This window comes from Triticum dicoccoides, chromosome 6A, assembly GCF_002162155.2.
Source record: "Triticum dicoccoides isolate Atlit2015 ecotype Zavitan chromosome 6A, WEW_v2.0, whole genome shotgun sequence".
NCBI lineage: Eukaryota > Viridiplantae > Streptophyta > Magnoliopsida > Poales > Poaceae > Triticum > Triticum dicoccoides.
In genome coordinates, this window is record NC_041390.1 from 598,726,680 (window position 1) to 598,737,479 (window position 10,800).

Consider the following 10,800-nt stretch of genomic DNA (forward strand, 5'->3'; position numbering starts at 1 on the left):
ATATACGCAACCCACATCCCCAAAAGGGAGCGGAAGCACGCGTTAAGGGACGTATACGCGGTAGAGCCAGTCGCCCCAAAGTTCAACCCATGGTCCTCCTGCCCGATCACCTTTGATCGAAGGGACCATCCCACTAGCATCCGTCATGGCGAATTCGCCGCATTGGTCCTAGACCCAATTATTGATGGATTTCATCTCACTAGAGTCCTTATGGACGGCGGCAGTAGCCTGAACCTGCTTTACCAGGATACAGTGCAGAAAATGGGCATAGATCCCTCGAGGATTAAGCCCACCAAGACGACCTTTAAAGGCGTAATACCAGGTGTAGAGGCCAACTGTACAGGCTCAGTCACACTTGAAGTGGTCTTCGGATCTCCGGATAATTTCCGAAGCGAGGAGTTAATCTTCGACATAGTCCCGTTTCGCAGTGGTTATCACGCACTGCTCGGGCGAACTGCATTCGCTAAGTTCAATGCGGTACCGCACTATGCATACCTTTAGCTCAAGATGCCAGGCCCTCAAGGAGTAATTACGGTCAATGGAAACACCGAACGCTCCCTCCGAACGGAGGAGCACACGGCGGCCCTTGCAACGGAGGTACAAAGCAGCCTCTCCAGGCAGTTCTCCAGTCCGTCCACTAAGCGACCAGACACCGTCAAGCGCGCCCGGAGTAACCTACAACAAGACCGCCTGGCACGATCCGAGCAGGCGTAGCAATGCGGCCCCAACCGCAACCCTCGCAAAAAGGCGACGCCAGTACTTCGCGTAAATAACTACGCTCTAGAGATACCATGGGTACAGGGGGATGGGCACCATCACGGCACGCCCAAAAATACGGCTTAAACCGTACCAGGGGCTGCCGATTTTTTTTAAAATTTTCTCTTAATTTCATGACTCCATCGTTCGGAAGGCCCGTTCGGCAGTTCAATTGCCACACAAACGATGCAAGAACCAGGGAAGCAGACAAGCCACGCCGCATTACGGAACTCCCAGGTGGTCTCTATCACGAGAAGTATACCCATTCCGCATACTATTCCGCAGCTTGCCCCTGGAACGGACATGTTAACTAGTCCAACCTTCCACTTATCGCATTACTTGTATCGTTCTGCCTTGATCACACACCTTTTTAATAAACAATGCATAGCTTTCGTCTATTTTTGCATTACCTTTTTTCTTTATATATGTTCCTTAACGACATGTTGCACCCGTACACGTTGGTACGGCCAAAATACGCTGGGGGCTTTAGTACCCCTCAATATGGTGTAAGAAGTCCGAACACTTTAACAAGTGCGGCACCCCGAACTTATATCATTATATGCATCGGCTCCGAATCATGTCTTGGGTCAATAGTTGGGTTTGCCCGGCTCCTATGTTTTGGTGCCTTACGTTCCGCTATATCGGCTAAGGTAGCACTAGGAGAACCACTGCGATTGTGCCCCAGTTGAGCTGGGTCGAGCACCTCAGTGGAGAAAGCTAAAACTGACTGTCATGATGAAGCGAGAGCTGGTCGCTGTTCGAGAGGTTTTTCGAGCCCCTAAAGACTTATGCCGCTTAGGGCGACGAGCCGGCTTTGTCCGGCCAAGGCGTGGATAGCGCCCCGAACTCGGTCTTCCGAATACCAGGGGCTTCGCCAAAATTTAAAATTATAGAATTCTATGGCTAAGTGAGAGTGTTCACGCATTATAGTCCGATTGCCTTGTTCGTTGGGCTGAGCGCCTCCCTCGAAGGACCCAAACATGGGAAAAAGAGCGCTCAGGTTTATTCCCGAACACCCCAGCACTAGTGGCATGGGGGCAGAAGCCGATGACTCGCCATCTCTCAGAATTGATAAACAGCCGCATAGAAGGTAATATTTTAAATTCCAACAGCATTGCTTAGCGCATATAAACAAGTTTTCAGCGCACTGGACAAAACGAGCAAGTTTCACTCAAAAATTATATCCCTAGAACATTCATCCGCCACAAGGCAGGCACCCTTCAGAACATCCTTATAGTAATTCTCGGGCTTGCGATGCTCTTTCCCCGGCGGTGGCCCATCCTTGACCAGCTTCTCAGCATCCATCTTGCCCCAGTGCACCTTAGCACGGGCAAGGGCCCTACGGGCACCTTCAATGCAGATGGAGCGCTTGATGACTTCGAGCCTTGGACATGCCTCCACCAACCACCGCACCAGCCTGAAATAGCTCCCAGGCAGAGCCCCTCCAGGCCACAGCCAAACATCATGGCCTGTTCGGCCACCTTGTGGAGCTCGACCAGTTGCTTCAGCTGGTCGCTCAGGGGCACGGGGTGTCCGGCCTCAGCATACTGAGACCAGAACACCTTCTCTGTCGAGCTGCCCTCCTCGGCTCGATAGAAGGCGGCGGCATCAGACACACTCCGGGGAAGATCTACGAACGCTTCTGGAGAGCTCCGGATTCGGGTAAGTAACAAGTAACTCACGTTTATGTGTTTGCTTTGCATAAAGAATGCCTTACCCGCCGCTATCTTCTTCACCTCATCCAACTCCTGGAGGGTCTTCTGGGATTCGGCCTTGGCAGACTTGGCATTTTCAATAGCCAACGCGAGCTCGGACGCTCACATCTTTGAGTCAAGCTCCAAACTCTCATGTTTTTCCATGAGAGCCTGGAGCTCTTGACGCACCTTGCCAACCTCGGCCTCATACTTCTCCCGCTCGGTGCACTCCGAGGCCGCCCTCTTCTCGGCATCGACCAGCGCCTGCTTAAGGGTCGCCACTTCAGATGTGGCCCCTAAAATAGCCACGATAATCCTGTCATTCTTTGCAATTGCACCTTTATACATATATTTAAAAACAAGGTATTTCTTACCTTCATTGTCCTCGAGCTGCTTCTTGGCACGCCCGAGCTCTTGCTCGGACCACTCGAGGTTCTGCTTTAGCGTGTCCACTTCCGCAGTCAGTGCGGCAGACGCAAGCAGGGAAGCCTGCATATGCATATTGACACATTTTTGTTAGACTGCTGCGAATTTTTTTGATCCTCTATTCGGCTTTTCCTCCCGAACGCCAAACAAAGCATCACGGGCTACTGTCTATGCAGTACTATTATTTACACAATCTTTACTTACCTCAAAGCCTGTTAAAAGGCTAGTATAAGCTTCAGTCAGTCCGCTCTTGGCGGACTGAACCTTCTGGACCACCGCACTCATAATAGCGCGGTGCTCCTCGTCGATGGAGGCGCCTTGGAGCGCCTCCAACATATTGTCCGGCGCCTCCGGTTGGACGGGGGCCGCTGGCATGGTGGACTTGCTCCTCTTGGAAGGAGGTCCCCCGCCGGACTCTGGAACCTTTGAAGGTTCCGGAGCGGTGTCCGGCCTAGAGCCGGACTTAGATCCCTAAGGGGTTTCATCCCCTTTACTCCTAGAGTCTGGGAGGTCGCCTTGCGACACCTCCAGGACCACCTCCTCCCGGCTTGGAACCTGTTGGGACAAAACCTCGGTGTCGTCCGTAGGGCGGGGGGAGGAAGACGTCGGAAGCGAGTTCACATCCGACGAGTCCAGTGAGCTTCTCGACGACGCGTCGAGCCGGTCTTTGGGTGGGCTGCATAAACATATTCGACGTAAGGGAAAGCTATGCAATAAACGAATACTATGAATTACTCTGGTATCCGGATACTTACGATTTTGTCAGGGGCTTGGCCCTGGGCTGCCACTCCTCTCCGTCGTCGGCGTCGGTGGAGTAGTCCGGAGGAAGGGTTTTCCCCTTCTTGGACCCTCCGGCCTCCCTAGAGAGGGCGGCCTTCCTTTTCTTCTATCCCCCCGCTGGAGGGGGAGAGGTCTCTTCTTCTTCCTCCTCGTCTTCATGGGAGGAATACGCCTCGGAACCGTCGGATGATGGATCTGACACCTCCTGGCACCGGGCACTCTTTCGAGTCCCCGCGGCCTTTTTTGCGGCCTTCTTCTCCGGCACCACATAGGGTGCCGGAACCAGCAGCTTTGCCAGGCAAGCGTCCGCTGGGCCTTCGGGCAAAGGAGCCGGACAGTTGATCTGTCCGGACGTCACCTGCTAATCCTGTCAAAGGTAAGGGAGCTTAGATCCCGCATGGAGTCAAACTATGAAAAACTAATAGCCTGTAAAAGGAAAAAAACAGCTTACCGCGAGAGAATGACGCTGGGCACTGAATCCGCGATCCTCGGTAGCAGATGCGGGAGCCTCGGCGCCTTTGAAAAGCACCTTCCAAGCATCTTCGTACGTCGTGTCGAAGAGCCTTCTTAGAGTCTAGTGCCGCGCCGGGTCGACCTCCCACAGGTTGAAAGCCCGTTGTTGACACGGGAGGATCAGGCGGATGAGCATAACCTGGACTACGTTGACAAGCTTGAGCTTCTTGTCCGCCAGGGTTTGGATGCATGTTTGGAGTCTGGTCAGCTCTCCTTTTTTACCCCAAGACAGGCCCGTCTCCTTCTAGGAGGTGAGCCATGTGGGGGGTCCAGACCGGAAATCAGGGGGTGCGACCCATTCGGCATCGCGCGGCTCGGTGATGTAAAACCACCCCGATTGCCACCCCTTCAGGGTCTCCACAAAGGAGCCCTCGAGCCATAGGACGTTGGCCATCTTGCCCACCATGGCGCCTCCGCACTCCGCCTGGTTGCCGCGCACCACCTTCGGCTTGACGTTGAAAGTCTTGAGCCATAGGCCGAAATGGGGGCGGATGCGGAGGAAGGCCTCGCACACGACGATAAACGCCGAGATGTTGAGCACGAAGTTCGGGGCCAGATCGTGGAAATCCAGGCCATAGTAGAACATGACCCCCCGGACAAATGGGTGGAGAGGGAAGCCCAGTCCATGGAGAAAATGGGGAAGGAACACCACCCTCTCATGGGGCCTAGGGATGGGGAAGAGCTGCCCCTTTTCGGGGAGCCGGTACGCGATGTCGTTAGACAGGTATCCGGCCTTCCTCATCTTTTTGATATGTCCCTCCGTGACGGAGGAGACCAACCACTTGCCTCCCGCTCCGGACATGACTGGAGAAGGTTGAGGTGGGGAGTGCGGACTTGGGCGCTGGAGCTCGAGTGCGCAAGAATGGATAGGCGAAGGAGGAAGAAGGCGTAGGTGAAAAGGTGGATCCTTATCCCCTTATATGGGTGGACGCATCTACATGTCCCCACCAGCCTGGTAGAACTCGCTTATCTCCAAGCGCCGTAATCAATGGCGCGGTTGGGTTACCCATGCCTGTATTGATGAGAATCCCGGGATAAGGGGACACGATCTCTGCTTTAACAAGACGTGCCAAGGAAACCGCCTCGCATAACACGCTGAGGTGGGACAATGAAACGATTCGGATAAAGGCTTGGCCGTGGTGTGACACGCTACGGAATACGTCAGCAGACTAGATTGGTGTAAATATTATTCTCTCTATGGCAATATGTGGAAACTTATTTTCCAGAGCCGGACACTATCCTTGTGTTCAAAATCTTCTACGAAGTACTTGGAGGAGGAACCCGCCTTGCAATGTCGAAGACAATCTGCGCCCCGGACTCGTCATCATTGAAGCCTGGTTCAGGGGCTACTGAGGGAGTCCTGGATTAGGGGGTGTTCAGATAGCCGAACTATACCTTCAGCCGGACTCCTGGACTATGAATATACAAGATTGAAGACTCTGTCCCGTGTCCAGAAGGGACTTTCCTTGGCGTGGAAGGCAAGCTTGGTGATACGGATATGAAGATCTCCTACCATTGTAACCGACTTTGTGTAACCCTAACCCTCTCCGGTGTCTATATAAACCGGAGGGTTTTAGTCCGTAGGACAACATACACATCAACAATCATACCATAGGCTAGCATCTAGGGTTTAGCCTCCTCCATCTCGTGGTAGGTCTTCTCTTGTACTACCCATATCATCAATATTAATCAAGCAGGACGTAGGGTTTTACCTCCATCGAGAGGGCCCGAACCTGGGTAAAACTTCGTGTCCCTTGTCTCCTGTTACCATTCGTCCTAGACGCACAGTCCGGGACCCCCTACCCGAGATCCGCCGGTTTTGACACCGACATGGGCCTTTAGCTGGGTCCGCCCATTATGGTCTGCAGAATCTTGTGGGCCTTTAGTTTGGCCGGCCCATTCTGGTCCGCAGAATCTTGTGGGCCTTTAGCTGGGCCGACCCATTATGGTCTGCAAAATCGTGTGGGCCTTTAGCTGGGCCGGCCCATTATGGTCCGGTAAAGTTTGTGGGCCTTTAGCTGGGCTGGCCCATTATGGTCCGCTAAATCTTATGGGCCTTCGGTTGGGCTGGCCCATTTAAATTTTGTGGGCCACTTTCTGGCCGGTCCATGTGTTAACATATCATAGGCCCATCTCGATCGTTGGATGAGTGACACTTGTGCCAACGTGGAGCTGACGTGTGGATCCGTCAGCCAATGAGAGTTTTACACGTGGAAAATCGGCATTGGTCGTGGCGTTAACGGGTTATCGGATCCAAAATCCGACCCGATAGCTTAACGGTGTTCCGTTACGGTGGATGCCATGTGTCGGTCACCCTTGACGAAAGCACTTCTGTGACACGCGATTTATCATCATGGAAGTGGACACTTCCGTGATGATAATTTTGGCAATGTCATGGAACACTTCTACGACAGCACAGGTATGACTATCTTGATTCTTTCATAAATTTGTCATGGATGTACATGCATGACAGAAAACGCGACCTACTGTGACAAACACGTATCATCACGGAAGTGTATTTTTTTGTAGTGATGAGACAACCCACCATGTACTCCTACATGGCCTCTCATCGACAACCCACCATGTACTGCCAAATCGTGTTCACACACTTAGCTGTCAACAGTAGGACATGTTCACACACCTCCAATTCATCCCTGATGAATCAGAGCTGACTCAACTCTAGGCAGTAGCAGGCATGACAAACAAGTATGAATGAGTAGACACATCAGGGCTCAAACAACTCCTACTCATGCTAGTGGGTTTCATCTATTTACTGTGGCAATGACAGGTCATGCAGAGGAAAAGGGGTTCAACTACCGCAGCATCTAACAGTTGAATCGTTGTAGTCCTAATGTAGTAAAAGAGAGCAGGGCGACAGAGTGGATTGTATCGGAATGAACAAGGGGGTTTTGCTTGCCTGGCACTTTTGAAGATATTATAGCTCTTCATCGGTGTCATCGAACTCATCATCGGAAGCACGTCTATCGAGAGGGGACAAATACCGGCAACAGAGAAGGAAAACACAATCAATGCAATGCACAATATGATGCATGATCATGACATGTCAATATGCTGTGTTTTGAGCTAATGCAACTAAAACCAGAAGGGTTTGGGTCATTTTGAACCAAAGGTTCAACCCCAAATTCAAATTATGATTTTAGCTAGTGCTTTATCATGTTTTGCACTAAATAGCAAGGCTAAGTTGATTAAACATGCATGAAATCAGTATAGATGGAAAGATTTAATTTTTTGATCATTTTTCATATATAAATCTTTGCATTTGGAGTTACAGATTAATTTCTATGAATTTTTGAAGTTTGTGATATTTTCTGGAATTTAATGAATAAGAATAAATCCAAAAAAATACTTATTGCGTCAGCATTGCATCACTGTGACGTCAGCAGTCAGCGGAGACGGTCCAGGTCAAACCTGACCAGTGGGTCCCGTCGGTTAGTGACTAACCTAACTAATCTAATTTAGTTAGCGTTAAACTAACACTAATTTACTTTAGTTAGTGTCCTGGGGCCCACATGTCAGTGAACCAGGAGGGTCAAACTGGGGTTAACCCGGGTCAAACTCGCTAGAGTTGACCCGGGGCTCGTCACCGACAAGGCCAGGGATGGCGGAGAGGTGCGGGTTTCCTCCTTTGGTAACCAAATGGACGGCGGAGGGAATCTACGAGCAACTGGGAGAAAACCGCGTCGATTGGGGTGGAGGTGGAGCTCGGGGTCATCGAAAACGACGCCGGCGACGACCTTGGCGGATGCCGGAGCTCGGACGAGCTCGGGCTCGTTGCTAGGGGGCACGGCGAGGCGCGTCGAGTGGTGCTACATCTCCTGGTGATGCGGTGAGTGCGGTGGCGTGCTCGGTTTTGAGCCAACGTGGTTGTGTCCACGACGGTGATAAGAAGAGGCGGCGGTGCGTGCAGGCGAGCTCGGTGCGGTCTCTGTTGTGCGCGGCAGGGTGAACGGAGAGGGGGAGAAGGGGCAGGAGCTCACAGGGGTTCCAGGGAGACGAACGGTGAGCTCAGAGGAGGTCGGACGGCGACAAGGCGACGAGGGGGATCTCCAGCGATGATCGGTGAAGACGAGGTCGATCGAGGCGGTGCAGAGCATGCGAGTGCTTGGGGCTTGGCTAGCTCGGTGAAGCAGACGATGGAGGAGCTCGTGGACACAATGGGGTGGCGCGAGGACGATGGTGGGCGCATCTATGTCGACGGTGCGGCGGCAGCTGCGTCGGTCATGGCGGGAGAGGGCGAGAGAGTGGAGCAGGGGGCGAATGAGGTGTCCAGGGGATCGGGGCGGTGCCGCAGAGCTGCTTCGAGGCGTTGGTGAGGCAGGCGAGCATGGAGGTGGCGTGGCGCAACGTGCGCGCGTCCGCTTTCTCCCTCCTCTGCCTACTGGCAGAGGTAGGTGATGACTGGCACAGGCCAGGTGGGCCGGCCCAGCCAGGTAAGTGGCCTCTAGCCTTTCTCTCTCTCTCTCTCTCTCTTTTTCGTTTAATTTTGTTTTTCTATTTTTCTGTATCTGAGTTGTCACATCCCTAGTTCTGGTAATGTCTAGTGCTAGCATCTGGTGTTGCATCATGTCTACTTTTCTCAGAAAGTAGAAATGGGGATGACACAACCCCCAGCACCCCCCCTTAATCCAACTAGGGACTACTAAAATCTTATTTCAATGAACCTGAAATGCCCTTCTAAAATGTCCATCATTTCTGCCTTGGGTTAGAACCTCTGCCAAAATTGGTTCACATTTTTCTAGGACACATAAGGTCACTGGATTAAGTCATTACCTACTCGCATTTTGACATTTAAATGCTATGAAATAATCTAAATGCCAAAATAATTCTGGAAATAAGTGAGGGCTGTTGGGAATAATCTAAACAAAGCCCACAATTATTTTCAGGATTTTTGGAAGTGCCTAGCTATTTTTAATAAAACCCAACAGATACAGAGAAATAGAAAAACAGAATTAAATGGAAAAGAGAGAGAGAGAGAGAGAAAGGCCACAGGCCACTTACCTGGCTGGGTCGGCCCACCTGGCCCGTGCCAGCCATCACCTATCTCTGCCAGTAGGCTGAGGTGGGAGACAGCGCATGCGCGCGTCGTGCCACACCACCTGCCTGCACGCCTGCCTCACTAGCGCCTCGAAGCAGCTCCGCGGCACCGCCCCGATCCCCTGGACACCTCTTTCGCCCCCCTGCTCCTATCTCTCGCCCTCTCCCGCCATGGCCGGCGCAACTGCCGCCGCACCGCCTACATCGATGTCGTCTTCACCGATCGTCGCTGAAGATCCCCCTCGCCACCTTGTCGCTGTCCGACCTCCTCCGAGCTCACCGTTCGTCTCCCTAGAATCGCTATGAGCTCCTGCCCCTTCTCCTCCTCTCCGTTCGCCCTGCCGCGCACCACAGACCGCACCGAGCTCGCCCACACGCATCGCCACGTCTGCTTATCGTCGTCGTGGCCACAACCACGTTGGCTCGAAACCGAGCACGCCACCGCACTCACCGCATCCCCAGGAGCTGTAGCACCACTCCACGCACCTCGCCGTGCCCCCTAGCGATGAGCCCGAGTTCACCCGAGCTCCAGCGTCCACCAAGGTCGTCGCCGGCATCGTTTCGGCAACCCCGAGCTCCACCTCCACCCATAATCGACACGGTTTTGTCCTAGCTGCTCGTAGATGCCCTCCGCCGTCCATTTGGTCGCCGGAGGAGGAAACCCGCACGTCTCCGCCATCCCTGGCCTTGCCGGTGACGAGCCCCGGGTCAACTCTGGCGAGTTTGACCCGGGTTGACCACAGTTTGACCGCCCTGGGTCACTAACGTGTGAGCCCCAGGCCACTAACTAAACTAGATTAGTGTTAGTTTAACGATAACTAAACTGGATTAGTCAGGTTAGTCACTGACCGACGGGACCCACAGGTTAGGTTTGACCTGGACTGTCTCTATTGACCGCTGACATCACAGTGACACAATGCTGACACAATAAGTATTTTCTGGATTTATTCTTATTCGGGAAATTGTAGAAAATATCACAAACTTCAAAAATTCATAGAAATTAATCTGTAACTCCAAATGCAAACATTTATATGTGAAATTGATCAGAAAAATCCTTCAATCTGTACTGGTTTCATGCATGTTTAATCAACTTAACCTTGCTTTTTAGTGCAAAACATGATAAGGCACTAGCTAAAATCATAATTTGAATTTGGGGTTGAACCTTTGGTTCAAAATGACCCAAACCCTTCTGGTTTTAGTTGCATTAGCTCAAAACACAGCATATTGACATGTCATGATCATGCATCATATTGTGCATTGCATTGATTGTGTTTTCCTTCTCTGTTGCCAGTATTTGTCCCCTCTTGATAGACGTGCTTCCGACGATGAGTTCGATGACACTGATGAAGAGCTATAATATCTTCAGAAGTGCCAGGAAAGAAAAACCCCCATGTTAATTCCGATACAATCCCACTCTCTCGCTACTGCTCTCTTTTACTGCATTAGGACTACAACGATTCAACTGTTACATGCTGCGGTAGTTGAACCCCTTTTCCTCCGCATGACCTGTCATTGCCATAGTAAATAGATGAAACCCACTAGCATGAGTAGGAGTTATTTGAGCCCTGATGTGCCT